The sequence below is a fragment of the Typopeltis vanoorti genome, chromosome 16 (assembly GCF_054136105.1).
Source record: "Typopeltis vanoorti isolate ZY-2024b chromosome 16, IOZ_Tvanoo_1.0, whole genome shotgun sequence".
Taxonomy (NCBI): domain Eukaryota; kingdom Metazoa; phylum Arthropoda; class Arachnida; order Uropygi; family Thelyphonidae; genus Typopeltis; species Typopeltis vanoorti.
The window spans coordinates 27,228,367-27,242,261 of record NC_143564.1 but is presented as its reverse complement, the minus strand read 5'-3'; positions in this window follow the sequence as shown (position 1 = coordinate 27,242,261).

The window sequence follows — 13,895 nt, the reverse complement described above, 5'->3', positions numbered from 1 at the left end:
GCAAGACTTGGAGGAAAAAACTGATACGAACAGTCTTAGCAAGGGATCAGAAGGCTTGACTGCCAGTTGAGCAGGAGGCAAGTTTAATTTTCATTCCTACAAAATCTGTTTTGGATTGTTAATAACTTTTTACACGTGTTTCTAGCTGCTATGTAAGCTGAATGAGAAGTTGGAGTTTTTAATTTAAACCATTGAATATAAGCTGCATATTTATCATAGACGGCAGAGGCATTTTTTTTTTTTTTTGAGAAACAGGGCTTGGATACAGGTCGGGGTTTACAGTGAATGGGGAATGAAGGCTCTCATTCTAGTGAGGATTATTTCGATGTTTGCTTCGTGTGAGCGAAAGCAATAATTTGACCATGGAAAAGCAGCATAAAAATTTTGGAGGTAATCAGGTTTGCACAATTATAGTCCCGTAGGGTACAAGGCTGAGATTAGCTGAGTGGAGGATAAACTGTAGAGAAGGAGACTTGAATAATATTGTGGACAGAGTTGCCAAAAGGAGAGCAGACAACCACAGTATATTGGAGGGAGAATTAGTTAAAAAATGGTCAAGAATGTTGATAGATTGATGAGAATTGTCTGGCATTCTAGTTGGTATATTAACTATTTGTGTTAGTTCATGACTGATGGCAAACGATTCAGCTTCCCTAACAGCTTGATCTATGAAGTTGGAGAAGAGAATCCAGTTTGTGTTATGGACGATAAGAAGGACAATCTCATGATTTGAGTAATTAGTTTATAAGAAATCAATTTTTATTGATAGGTGATCAAAGAGGGTAGCAGGATTGTCAAAGTTAGGATTGTGATAAGGGCAGTAAACGAAGGCTATAACGTGAAGTAAGGAAATCTTGAGCCAGAACAGATCGAAAAGTGGGGATTCTAAGATGGATAACTTTTGACAAGGTATATCAAATTTCACAAAAGCACATGTTCCTCCCTTTTTGCGAAATGTGCCGTGTAAGATGTAGTTGGGATAGTTCAGGTGGACTGTGGTCATGAAGGATGCCAACCGAAGTTCTATTAGGAAAACGAGTTCAGGTTTTGATGTGTATAAGTGGATATGAATGTCTCTAATATTTGTGTTCTCTAATATTTGTATTAATGCCTCGAATGTTGGTGAAATTAATATGAAAGTGTTTCTAACTGGAAAAATTTTGATATTATTTTGGGTGAGTTGGGGCATATTTTTATTCCATAACCAATGACTTAAATATTGATCTACTCACCATTCTAAAAAATGGATGAAGACAGACAATGAACTTCAATGCTATTAAAACTCAGGCCTCTCTTATTACACGCAAGATAGGCCCTACTTCATTCTCACTTACTTTTGATATGTTCGAATATCCTTTCTAGATCATCTTTCTTTTCTTGGTCGGACTCTCACATCCAGCTTATCTTAGCACAAATATATTACATCAACAGTACCTTACTTCTCAAAAACTTAGTAGTTTTTTCAAAACATGACTTATTTTCTGTTTAACTCCTAATACTTGATAAATCTCAGATCCGACCGAAATTGAAATAATGTTCTCGCATTTGGGATGGTGTACTCATATCTCTCTAAGAATTCTTGATGATAAACAGAAGACGGAGATCCACTTAATAGGTGACTCATCTCTCACAGACAGACTCATTCCATCACTCTCCTGAAGAAGCTCTGTTTCTGCACTGTTCCTTTTCTACTAATGATAAAAGTCTTCATGCCAACAATAACTATTTCAGCTATTCGGATTTAGAGCTGGAGTTTGCATTTAGAAGCAGTAATCATACTACTGGATGAAGAATAAATATCATTCAACATTCTTCCCTGAGCCACTCATCAAGTGATTCAGAGTGGCTTCGGGAAGAACGTTGCATTTAAAAGTAGCGTTTGTAGAGGTTTTGGTCTGAGTTAGCAATAAGAAAATTAACATTGACATTATTATTTGGAAGAATTACTAGTTAAGCTAAGGCCAAGCGTACTGGAAAGATGGAAATTATTCGGTATTCTGGGAGATAAATGAACAATTTGCTTTGAATCATTACTAGCAGCAAACTATCTTGCCATTCCTTCCAGTCGATGAAATGGAATTGCAGAACAATCAGTTTTTAGTATAGACATCGAAATCTCCAAGAAAAACCTCACTCTTTCGGTATTCGGATAGCAGGAAAAAACAGCTTCAGAGATTTAAAACCTTTCTTTTCTTTCTGAGTGTTACTTTTGGGTAGATTAATAGCACTGATGACGACGACTTTCAAATGTTGATAATATATATTAAATCCTTACCAAATGTTGATGTTTCATAATTTTCAGAATTAAAATACTTATGAGCATGGAAACCAATCTGATGCGTTTTTTTTTTCTCTCTTCCATCCCGTAATCTCTGGTTCCATCCCTCAAGACAGGCAAACTGTCCAAAAGATGACGCAAGTAAAGAGACATACAGTAATTTACTCACCTCATGGTTTCAGTTGCTTTGACTGTACTCCTAAATAACAATAAAAGCATGAGCGCAGAAATATATAGAATTCTTTGTGTGCTTTTAGTTTAGTTCTACTGTTCTAGTACCAGATATAGTACATTTTCAAGTAACTTCTTTCAGTCAGGAGGGTGGTTGTCTCATACCATGCGATGAAAATCGTCTACCACCTGAAGACTTTCACAAACATCCATGCTAGAGTGGAATGCGAATCCACAGACTAGCATTGGTGGAAGTGAACTGATGTCAGCAAGGTTGGAATGCCAGCAAAGGTTGGTCGATTGGTAGAGCCTCTGCTACTAATGACTCACGCAAAAAGTTAAGCAAGTTTGAGCGCGGTTAGTAGGTTGGAAGGGATTAATCGTTCGATGCTGTTGGCACATTCTCCCTCGATGAGTCTTTGGACTCCGTGGTGGTGTAACATAATAATGATAATAATAATAATAATTTTATTTTATTTTTTTAACATTTTATTATTTCTTAGATAAATTACATGCATTATATGAACACAATTATGCATAACAAATACTTTCTCGTACATAAAGTTTTTTTTAAAATAATAATAACAACAATAACTGTTTACAACGTATATTATTATAATATTCATAAAGATGATTATTACAGACGTTTCTTTGCAATTTTACACTCTATATATACAATATCAATGGATATAATCACTCTATATTGCATACTTTTGTTACAGTTATTACATACATTACATACTGTACATTTGATTACATATAATACATTACTTACATTTGTTTACATATGATACTTACATTACATACATTTGTTTACATATAATCAGGGCCGGCGGAAGCGGGCATGCAGAGCATGCAGTTGCCACTATGTGGGGGCGCCGCCGCCGGGGCACGGTTCATAAGTTCATTTTTAAGAAACAAAATTGTTACTATAAAAACAAAAAATTCTTAGACTGATCAATATTAAAATAAATAAGGATGGATACACCGAATAAAAATTTAAAAAAAAATTGTATATTGCCGCCTCTTTGATCAGCCGGCTGTTTACAATTTTGCAGCGAGAGCAGGCTAAACTTGCTTGCAGATTGTTGTGTCTACTGCAGTCTATCTAAAGTGAAACGGTGAACGGTTTTTATGTGCAGAAACGAATTTTCGTACAAAACATTTGTTGCTAGTTAGGCAGTCATATGGTTCGCATCTCAGTAGGCTACTGACAGCAGCTCTGTGCGGACTATTATTTCGTCTCTGTGTTATGTTGTGTAATAATTTCTTCTGGGTATAAAATAGAAATGGAATCAAAAATTCAAAAAAGTTATCCGGTGCACAAAATCGTAAGCGTCATGCTACGAAAGAAGCAGTTATTAAGAAACAAAGTGGGGCTCTTAATAAATTTGTTAAAATATTAAAATATTCTGATGCAGATTATAACCAACTCGATACATCAGAAATCAGAGTTGAAGAACCGTGCACATCATCCAGTTTGCATGAAGGTACTATTGCAACTATTGAACAAGATAATTGATCATGATTTAAGTGAAAAATAGTTAGGATTTAGTCAATTACAACAAGATTTAGTTGTAGTTGACCACGAAACTAACACATTGTTAGTCTCTGTAAATTTAGAAGATCCAGGTGAATGGGGAAATATTGAGAAAAAATACGGGTTAATTTAATTGAAATGGGGCCTGTTCAAAATAAAAATATAATATATCCCAGAGATACATATGGTCGTAAATTTGGCGACACGTATTATAATAGAAAAATGGAAAACTGGAGCTCGTGCCAAGAACACGGCTCATTTATTCCGAAACTTTAAATTCTTTTTTTTGCTTTTGTTGCAAACTTTTTGCACCTACTCAATCAAGTAGTCTTGTAGAAGGTTATAACGACTGGAGAAATATAAGTACCTTTGCATAGACATGAGACTAGTTTAACTCACATGAAAAATTTCTTAAAATGGAAGGAACTTGAAAAAAATTTAATAATCAAAACTACTATTGATTCCCAGACTCAAAGCATATATGAAATGGAAAAGAAACATTGAACGAGTGTTTTAGAATGCTTGATTGAAATTATAAAATTCCTTGGTAGCCAAAATCTAGCTTTTCGCGGAGCATCTGATAAATCATATGAAAGGTATAACGGCAATTTTTTTAAAATTAGTCGAATTGTTTGCGAAATCTCTGGTTCCATCCCTCAAGATTAGTGTACTCAACAATAGAGTACACTATTTGAGTAAAGACAGACAAAATGAAATATTGGAAACTTTAAGTAACGCAATCAGGGATACAATTTTATTATCAATCCGAAAATATAAATAATATTCCATAATTTTAGACTGCACACCTGATGCAAGTAAAACAGAACAAATGACTATTATTATTCGCTTTGTTTCCTGTGACAATGGAATTGTCAAGATCAGGTAAAACTTTTTATGTTTTGTAGATATATCAGATTCCACAGGACGTGGTTTATGTGCAACAATAATGGAACAACTGGAAAAATGGAACATCCCCATTGAAGACATGCGAGGTCAAGGGTATGACAATGTGGCAAATATGAAAGGGAAAAAAATATGGGCTCCAAAATTTCCTTTTGAACAAAAATCCTCGAGCTTTTTACTTGCCATTTGCTGCCTCATACTTTAAATTTAATCATTAATGATGCAGCCAAAGTGAATGCAGATACAATTAGTTTCTTTGCAATTATTCAAGAAATATACAATTTCTTTTAATTCTCTTACAAACATTGGGCAATCCTTTTGAAGTTCGTAAAAAATTTAACATTGAAACAGCCATCAAAAACGCGATGAGAAATAAAATTAATGCAATCCGCCCTCTACGATATCAGTTAGGTGAAATTTACGATGCAATTTTTGAAATTTTAAGTAATGAAATTTTTAATAAAGAAACTCAGCACGAAGCACAAACATTATGTGCTAAAATAAAGGACTACAAATTTATTTGCTCTCTTATAACTTGGCATGATTGAAAAATGGAACATCCACATTGATGTAAAATAAACACAAGAAAAATGCTTCAAGACAAAATATGAACATTACACTTGCTTTAGAATCTATCGAAAACTTAAAATATTCTTACAAGAGTATCGATCAGATACAAATTTTAAAGAAGTTCTAAAAACAGCAAAAGAACTGAGTGAAGAGGTGGATGGAGAACAAGAATTTAAAACTGGTACGGAATTCGACGACGAAAGAAGATACGACAATTTGACCACGAGCTTCATGACAAAACTCCACAATCGCCAGAAGATAAATTTAGAGTGAATGTGTTTTATACGCTTCTAGACGTTGCAATGTGTTCGTTAATAGAACGTTTTGAACAACTAAAAACATATTATGATAATTTCTTGTATAGATTACTACAAATTAATAATGAAGATTTACGAAAAAATTGTGACGATTTAGAGATTCTCTAGAAGGACGGCGACAATAAAGATGTAAATGCAATAGAACTATATGACGAGTTATGTGCTTTCCGGGATATTTTTCGGAAGGGTAATTTAAATATTCAAAACCCTTTCGATATTCTTAATTTTATTGTGTCTCCAATAATTTATTTTTCCCTAACTTTTCAGTTGCTTTAAGAATACTATTAACCTTAGTGTAGCGAGCAGTGAACGTTCCTTTTCCAAGTTGAAATTGATTAAAACCTACTTAAGAACAAAAATGGCTTGTTTGTTAGTTTGGCGTTAATAGCTATTGAAAATGATATATGTGCAGAATTAGACGTTAAGACCATTATTTCTAATTTTGTGAATATGAAATCAAAAACCCTGAAATTTTGTTTTAAAAAATTTCAAGTTATATTTATGTAATTTAATTTATTTTCTGTTATTCTGTAAAGATGTTATTTTTAGAATACTTATATTAAATGTTCTAATTATTTCTGAATTCTTTTCTTATTTTCTCATCTATCTTGAGTTTCTTTTATTTTCCTAAAAGATAGTTCCACTTATAAAAATTATTAAAAATTTTTTACAAGTTACTAAGAATTTACTAACTTGTAAAATGAAAGAATTTTTTTAAACTTTAGTTCAAATAAATTTTAACTTTAATTAAAATTCATTTTAATTTTGTTAGCGGTTCGAGTCGGTGAGAAGGCTATAATCCCTGTCATTATATTCAACGATTAAAGTGAAGTGGTTTTGTCAAAATTTGCTTTAACTTATAAGAATTTTTTGAATATTCGGGTTTTTAACGATTATCCTGCCTAATCAACACCCCCGGTTCGTTACATTTAGCGAACCAACGTGTGGCTATTCTGTCACAATTTATTTAAGAAATTTCAAATATTTAAAATTTTTATTATCGTAAAAGAAGCACACATGCCCGGATCGTTACAGGGGCGCTTAGATAGAAATAGCATGCGGGCGCCAAAGACCCTAGCGCCGGTTCTGATCATATATACGTATTGGCGTTCTAAGATGAAAGTGTATGTATCCTGAAAGATGAAAGTGTATCTAAGATGAAAGTGTATATATATATATATATATATATATATATATATATATATATATATATATATATATATATATATATATATATGACTACTACTATTAACTCGGGGTTGGGATATATTCATTTTTAATATAAACTGACTATACAACACATTGAGATTTATTTGGAAACGCAACATGTTTCGTCGAGATTGACTTCATCAGGCGTTAAGAACAAGAAAGATATTAAAAGACACTGAAATAAACATTGAGACGCTCTAAAGCTATGCAATTATAAAGTTATGGTATTCGACTGTAAATTACACTTATTATGAACTTGTGCTATAGTCCGTGTTAAAGTTCTATTGTTGTACACTTGTGCATATGTGGCACCACGCGATCTCCAGTATCTGATAGTAGAGCTGAAAGAGTCAGGCAAATTATAGCTGAGATTATTGTTCATATGAAGAGGGTCCAAGGTGATTTCTTTTGACTCTACAATGCGGCGTTCTACCTCATCATGGCAAATGTGTAGGTTTGAAGTTCTTGTCCAATTTACTTCATGTTGGCGGCTTTCGTTGTTCGTGTTTATTGAAAACAGGACATGGCCTGACAGGGCAGTTGCTCTGGTTCTTTTATAAACAATGTCTCTCTGGTGCTCCTCGAGACGTAGGAGAATAGATTTCTCCGTTTGGCCATAGTAAGGATTTCCGCACTCACATGTGACTTTGTATACACCTGGAAATTGTAGAAGGTTGTGAGATTGTTTAGAGTTGCTGAAACTTGATCTTATTTTTGGAAGAGTCGAGAAGCACGTTTGTATGTTGAATTTCTTTAAGATTCTACTCAGTTTTTTTGATAGTGTGTTGATATATGGCAAGGAGATATAACCTTTGGAGTCGTTCTGTGTCTCTACGTTGCTACGTTGACCGTGGGATAATTGTTTGTTGAGACTTTTTAAAGAGTAGCCATTGCTTTTAAAGGTCCATTTAAGATGTTGTAGTTCTTTTTTTAGTTCTTCATCTGACAGTACAGATCTTGCACGATTCGCAAGAGTTGGTATAATACCCAACTTTTGCGCTGGATGGTGATGTGAGGACGCATGCAAATATCTGTCCGTGTGTGTTGGCTTTCTAAATATAGAGACTTTTATTGATTCAGGCGTCTTGGTGAGATTAACATCAAGGAAACAGAGGGAACTATTTTCTTCAATCTCCATGGTCAATTTTATATCCGGATGGAGGTTGTTTAAATGGTTGAGAAACCTGTGAAGATTCTCAATACCATGCTCCCATAGAAGGAATATATCGTCCACATATCTAAGCCAAATTCTTGGTTTTAAACTAAAAGAGGAGATTGCCTTTTGTTCAAAATCCTCGAAAAAATGTTGACTAATATAGGAGAGAGGGGGGCTTCCCATAGCTAATCCTTTGACCTGTTTATATAGTTTACCTTCGAATTCAAAATACCGCGCGGTTAGCCTAGTGGCTTTGCGCTTCGCAACCATATGCCTGGCGAAGGAGTGTCCCAGGTTCGATTCCCGTTGTAGACGTGAGGAATTTGAGGATCTTCCTCAGGCATAGCCAAGTTAGCCGGTCTTGGGCGCGGTCAGTAGGGTTTTTCCCGCCAGTTTATCTGGCGTTTTTCATCCCGCAAACAGGTAAATCGGCCCCGTGAACATACGCCTCTACAGTCAAAAATATATCTCCCCCCCACCAGCGGCAGACCAGGCGACGGGTCGGTTGGGAGTAGTACTAACAAGAAGTCGCATCTAAAAGTAACACGCGGACCCTGCATAGGAAGCGGGAATAACGCATAGAAGAAGAAGAAGAAGACTTTCGAATTCAAAATAGCCAGAGTTTACACAGTGAGATAGTAGAGGGAACATTTTATTTGAAATCTTGTTCTTTAAAATATGGAGAACTTCTTGTGTCGGAATGTTGGTAAAGAGTGCTACCACGTCAAAGCTCACCAAGATGTCAGAAGATTTGAATTTAAAGTCCTTGATTTTAGAGACAAAATCTGTTGAGTTTTTAATATAAGAAGAAGATTTACCCGCATAAGCTTTTAACGATGACGCGAGATATTTACATAATCTGTAGGTGGGTGAGTCAATGCTGTCTACTATAGGTCTCAGTGGATAGTTTTCTTTATGTATCTTAGGGAGACCATAAAGCCTTGGAATCAGTGGGAGTAAAGAACGGATGGAAAGCCGTGTATTTCGTGGAATTTCTGGGGTCTTTTGTAGGAGATTATTGGTTCTATTGTGCATTTCTCTTGTTGGACCCCTCTCAATTTCCGAATAACTATCTGACTCTAACAATGGTAAGATTTTTTCTCGGTAGTCTGTTTTATCTAGAACTACAGTTGCATTCCCCCTTATCAGCTTTTAAGATGACAATATCCTTGTTAATCCGTAGATTTTTAATTGCAAGTCTCTCTCTCACCAGGGGATATATTATCAGAAGGAGGTTTTGCGTTGTTGATTGCAAGAATTGCTTCTATGCGAAGTAAACTCGCGTCTGCGGTAGGAAGTAGCGAAGCTGCTTTCTCCATCTTAGTTAAAAGTAGAGTTTTTAGGAATGCATTTTGGTGCCAACACAAAATTTAGACCTTTTTCGAGAATTTTCTCTTCATCGAGACTTAGCACGTAAGACGATTTGTTAATTACCAAATTTTTAAATCTGTTATGACAATTATTTAGAGTAGACCTTTCTTGTCTTGACTTCAGTAAGCTGAACTTTCTGATTAGCTTGTTTTTGTTTAAGTTTTGATATCGTAATGCGTGGTGTGTACTTAATTCTTTAATGTAATTCCAAGAATCAAGGTCTAAGCAGGCTGCTAATTAGTTTTCTAACGATGTTTTTTCTGTGAAAAGCAAAGATAAATTGCGTTTTGTATTGCAAATCCTCTCCGTTAAAATATCTAGTTTAGCTTTAGTGTAAATTCGGTGCGCTCTTCCTGTAGTAATGATTTCTTTAAATTGCAGGAACTTAGGAATAATTGAGGAAAACTTACATCTTTCGAGATAAGCTTCTCAATATTTAATCCTGGTGAAACGTGACGTTTCGTCTAAAAATAGCATTAACTTTATAACACTGGAGTTACCTGCCATTGCTACTTCGCTTTGTTCCAGCAGATGCTATCAACAGTACTTATCTTATAATATCATTCTGTCTTCTAGATTTAAGGATCTGTTTTGGTCGCTTTCACTTGTGCAACGTATGGAAGATTTGCTGGTATGCTTATCATTACAAATTAGAATGAATGGAAGAATTCACATTTGTAGATGAGGTAATAATAATGGATTTCAGTTAGAAAATTTAAGCCGCTAATCGATATTTTAGGTACTTGAATAGAATATCCGTGAAGCTATATGAAACATGGCTTCAATGAATATCATTTAAAGTTGCAGCGGTGTCGACAACGACCTCGGTCATCAAACTACACGAATACTCTTTGTAGCTTCAATATAGCTTTTCGCGTAATCTTCCTAGTGTAAATAGCGCTTGCACAGAGGAGAAGGGAATATATTGCAATATATTAGGTTTTCTTTTAGCTCGGAGCACACTCTGCTTCTGTTCCTTTGCTTTGCTTAAGAGAGAAATTAAACGAGGAATGCCGTTCCTGAGAACAATTTGATGCGCAAATTGCGTAGAAGTAACAGTTGTTTAGTTGTTGAGGTGTGGAATTATTTTGATAAGTTACAGGTTAGCATGTAATATGATAGTGTGTTAATAAAGAGTTAGCTCAATAACATATTTTTTTTTGCCCATAAGATGGAACAAAGAATTTATATCAATGGGATTTGCATTTAAATGGATTATTAAGCAACTGGAGAAGCTGTTGATGGGATGATTCCAACTATGAAGATTTAGGGACGAGTTCTTCAAGCGGAAGATGCATATGTTGGAAATGGATACCTCTGATCTCAGTAGTAATTTTTCTACTAGGAAAAAAATCATTACTACTTCTAAGAAAAGGTGAGAGGAATAATTATTACAAATCCAATGAATGGGATGATTATAAATCAGAACGTCGTTAGATTTTGTTAAATGATGCTGAAATGTTAGGGAAAAAGGTTGTAGTACAAAGTAGATTTTTTTATTTTTTATTTTTTGGCATAGTGTGAATAAGTTGAGAGAGAGGAATATATAATCACGGGAACAGAAGATAAAGGGAAGACAGACAGACAAACAGAGAACGAGAGAGAGATAGAGAGAGAGAGAGAGATTTAAGTGCAGCAGAAGTGGAGGTTCAAGGGAAGTATAATAGTGAGTTCATGTGAAGTCAACAGGACTGTTAAGGCTTTGGGATGGGGAAGAGAGAGAAAGATAAATGTATTGATAAATTAACCTAATTACTAAAAAGCGAGTAGTCATTATGAGAACTTATTAGAAGCTATGGAATTTCTGAACAAATATGTGAGAATAATCAAAGGAATGTATAAAAGAAATAAAAGATGTGTGATCGTACACCAAACAACTTCTTAATGGTTTGAAGTAGGGACTGGTGTGAGACAGTGTCGTGTAATGTCTGGTTTGCTATTTAGCATCGTCACCGAGTGGATTATGAGGAAAGTTTCAGGTGTAAGAAGTTGAATTAAATGTAATCCTATGTCACAGATGGAAGCGCTAGATCAGGGGTCGCAAAATGGCGGCCCGCGACCTTAATGATTTCTTTTCTAAAAATCAATGTTTCTAACATCCTGCGGGGATTAAAACAGAAAAAATCCAAACTTCTAAATGTTTATGACAGCTTTAAACAAAAGCAAAATTTATTACTACAATTCTTTGTACCAGGTTTCTATCATCAAATTTTGCAGCACTGAATGGAAGTTACTTGTCACGCAGCCATGTTAAGCCACGTGATACAATGTCAATAAGTTACAGGTTACCATTGTAATATCATCTCAATAACTTATATATATTTTGCCCATAACAATGTCTGAATTTAAAGTTAAAAAAAGAAAAATAGCTCAAGAAGCCAGAACTTTTCAAGAAAAATGGGAGAAGGCATATATCTTTGTAGAAGTAAAAAAAATTCCATGTTTGATATGTAGACAAAGTGTCGCGTGGCGAAAGAATATAACATGACAAACTTAAAGATTTACAAAATGAACTGAATTTTCAACAGAGGATATTTTCGAATGTTATCACAACAAGCGATGCTGCTGTTAAATGTAGTTACGTCATAAGCGAAAAAATTTCTCGAGCTTCGAAACCTTTTACTGATGCAAAATTTATTAAAAATTGTATTTTAAGTACAGTAGAAATCATATGTCCGGGAGAGAAAAAAAAAGCATTGCAAAGCATAAGCTTATCAGGAAATACAGTTGCGGAGCGTGTTGAAGATATAGCAGGGTACTTCCAAGCAGTGGCGACCCGTACATAAGCACTGCGACACTGCAACACTCCCAAGGAAAAAATAAAAAATTAAAATTTTGTTTGTGTTTATAAATAATAACAATGCTTACAACATTATATAAATGCAGTACAACATATTAAAGGTTACAGCTTATGTCTTGACATTGATTGAATAATTAATAATTTGAATTGTTCGATTAACGCTTTAGATTACGAAACAAATGCATTGCGATCTAACGCCGATATCGTTTGCGCTTATCATTGCAATTGAGACGAAATTTTTATTATTGGTGTTTGTTCGTGGTGAGGATGAAATATTTTTAATATGTAAATTTATTTATTAATCAATTCGTTACTGATTAGGAATTTTTTTTTTTTTTTTTTTTTTTTTTTTTTTTTTTTTTTTTGTATATGCAACATCCCCACTTAAAATTTTCACCGGCCGCCACTGCTTCCAAGATATATTGCGTGAAAAAATAAAGAGTTTTGTACCGTTTTCCATTGCAGTTGACGAATGTACAGGCATTCGTCAACTGCAATGGACAATTATTAATTATTAATACTTCCCAGTTAGCAATATTTATTCTTGATGACCAACAGTGGCGCACTCAGGATTTAATCTTGGGGTGGGGGGGGGGGTAACAATCGCACGAGTGCGTGCGAGCACGCACACACACACACACACACACACACACACACACACACACACACACACACACACACACACACACACACACACACACACACACACACACACACACACACACACACAATAACTTGGAATGTATTGATGCGTCGCTGAACTGGAAGCCTGAACGAATATACCGCGATGAGTCTTCGGACTCCTTGGAGGTGTCAGGAATAATTATAATAATATTGCGTTTCATTAAGTTTGTACTGTATTTTGGGTGAGTGTTTCTTGTTCATAGTATGTCCTTAGAGCTCTTCTCAGGCTGTTGTAGTTTGTACGGTTTCTGTATTCAAAATGTAATTTGTTTATCATGTCTGGGATGTAGAAGTTTCGCGTGGCCTTTCCGTAGTGATTATTGTATTTATATGTAATATAATTAGTTGTCTGAGGTCTTGTTATACGGTATATATTTCCCACGGTCCTGTAGTTGGCATCGAAATAATGTTTTAGCAAATCTGCATAGTGACATAAATGTTTTGCTGTCAGTATTTTGTGTTCTGACATTACAATGTATATAAGGTCGTTATTTTCTCTTTGTTCCCAAAAGATCCGTTTTATCATTTTGTATTGTAGCGACATTAATCTATTTAATTTGTAGGGTGCACAGAAAGCATACGTTGTTATAGTATCTTAGAATATTTTGGCATAGTGCTTTGTATATTAGTGTTTTTAGGCGTATGGGAACTATGTCTTTTAACCTGTAGAGTTTGCCACTTATTGTTCGGAGTTTGTTGTGTAGATGGTTTATGTGGCTATTCCAGTTCATATCTGCATCGTAAACTCCAAGGTATCGTATTGTTTCAACCTGAGTGATTGTGGTGGTTTTGCTGTTCTGTGTTTTTTATGTTGGAAAGTGGATGTTGGATGGTTATATATTTATTATCAATTGGTCGAGTCAGTAGATTTCTGAATATCATTAATTTTGTCTTTT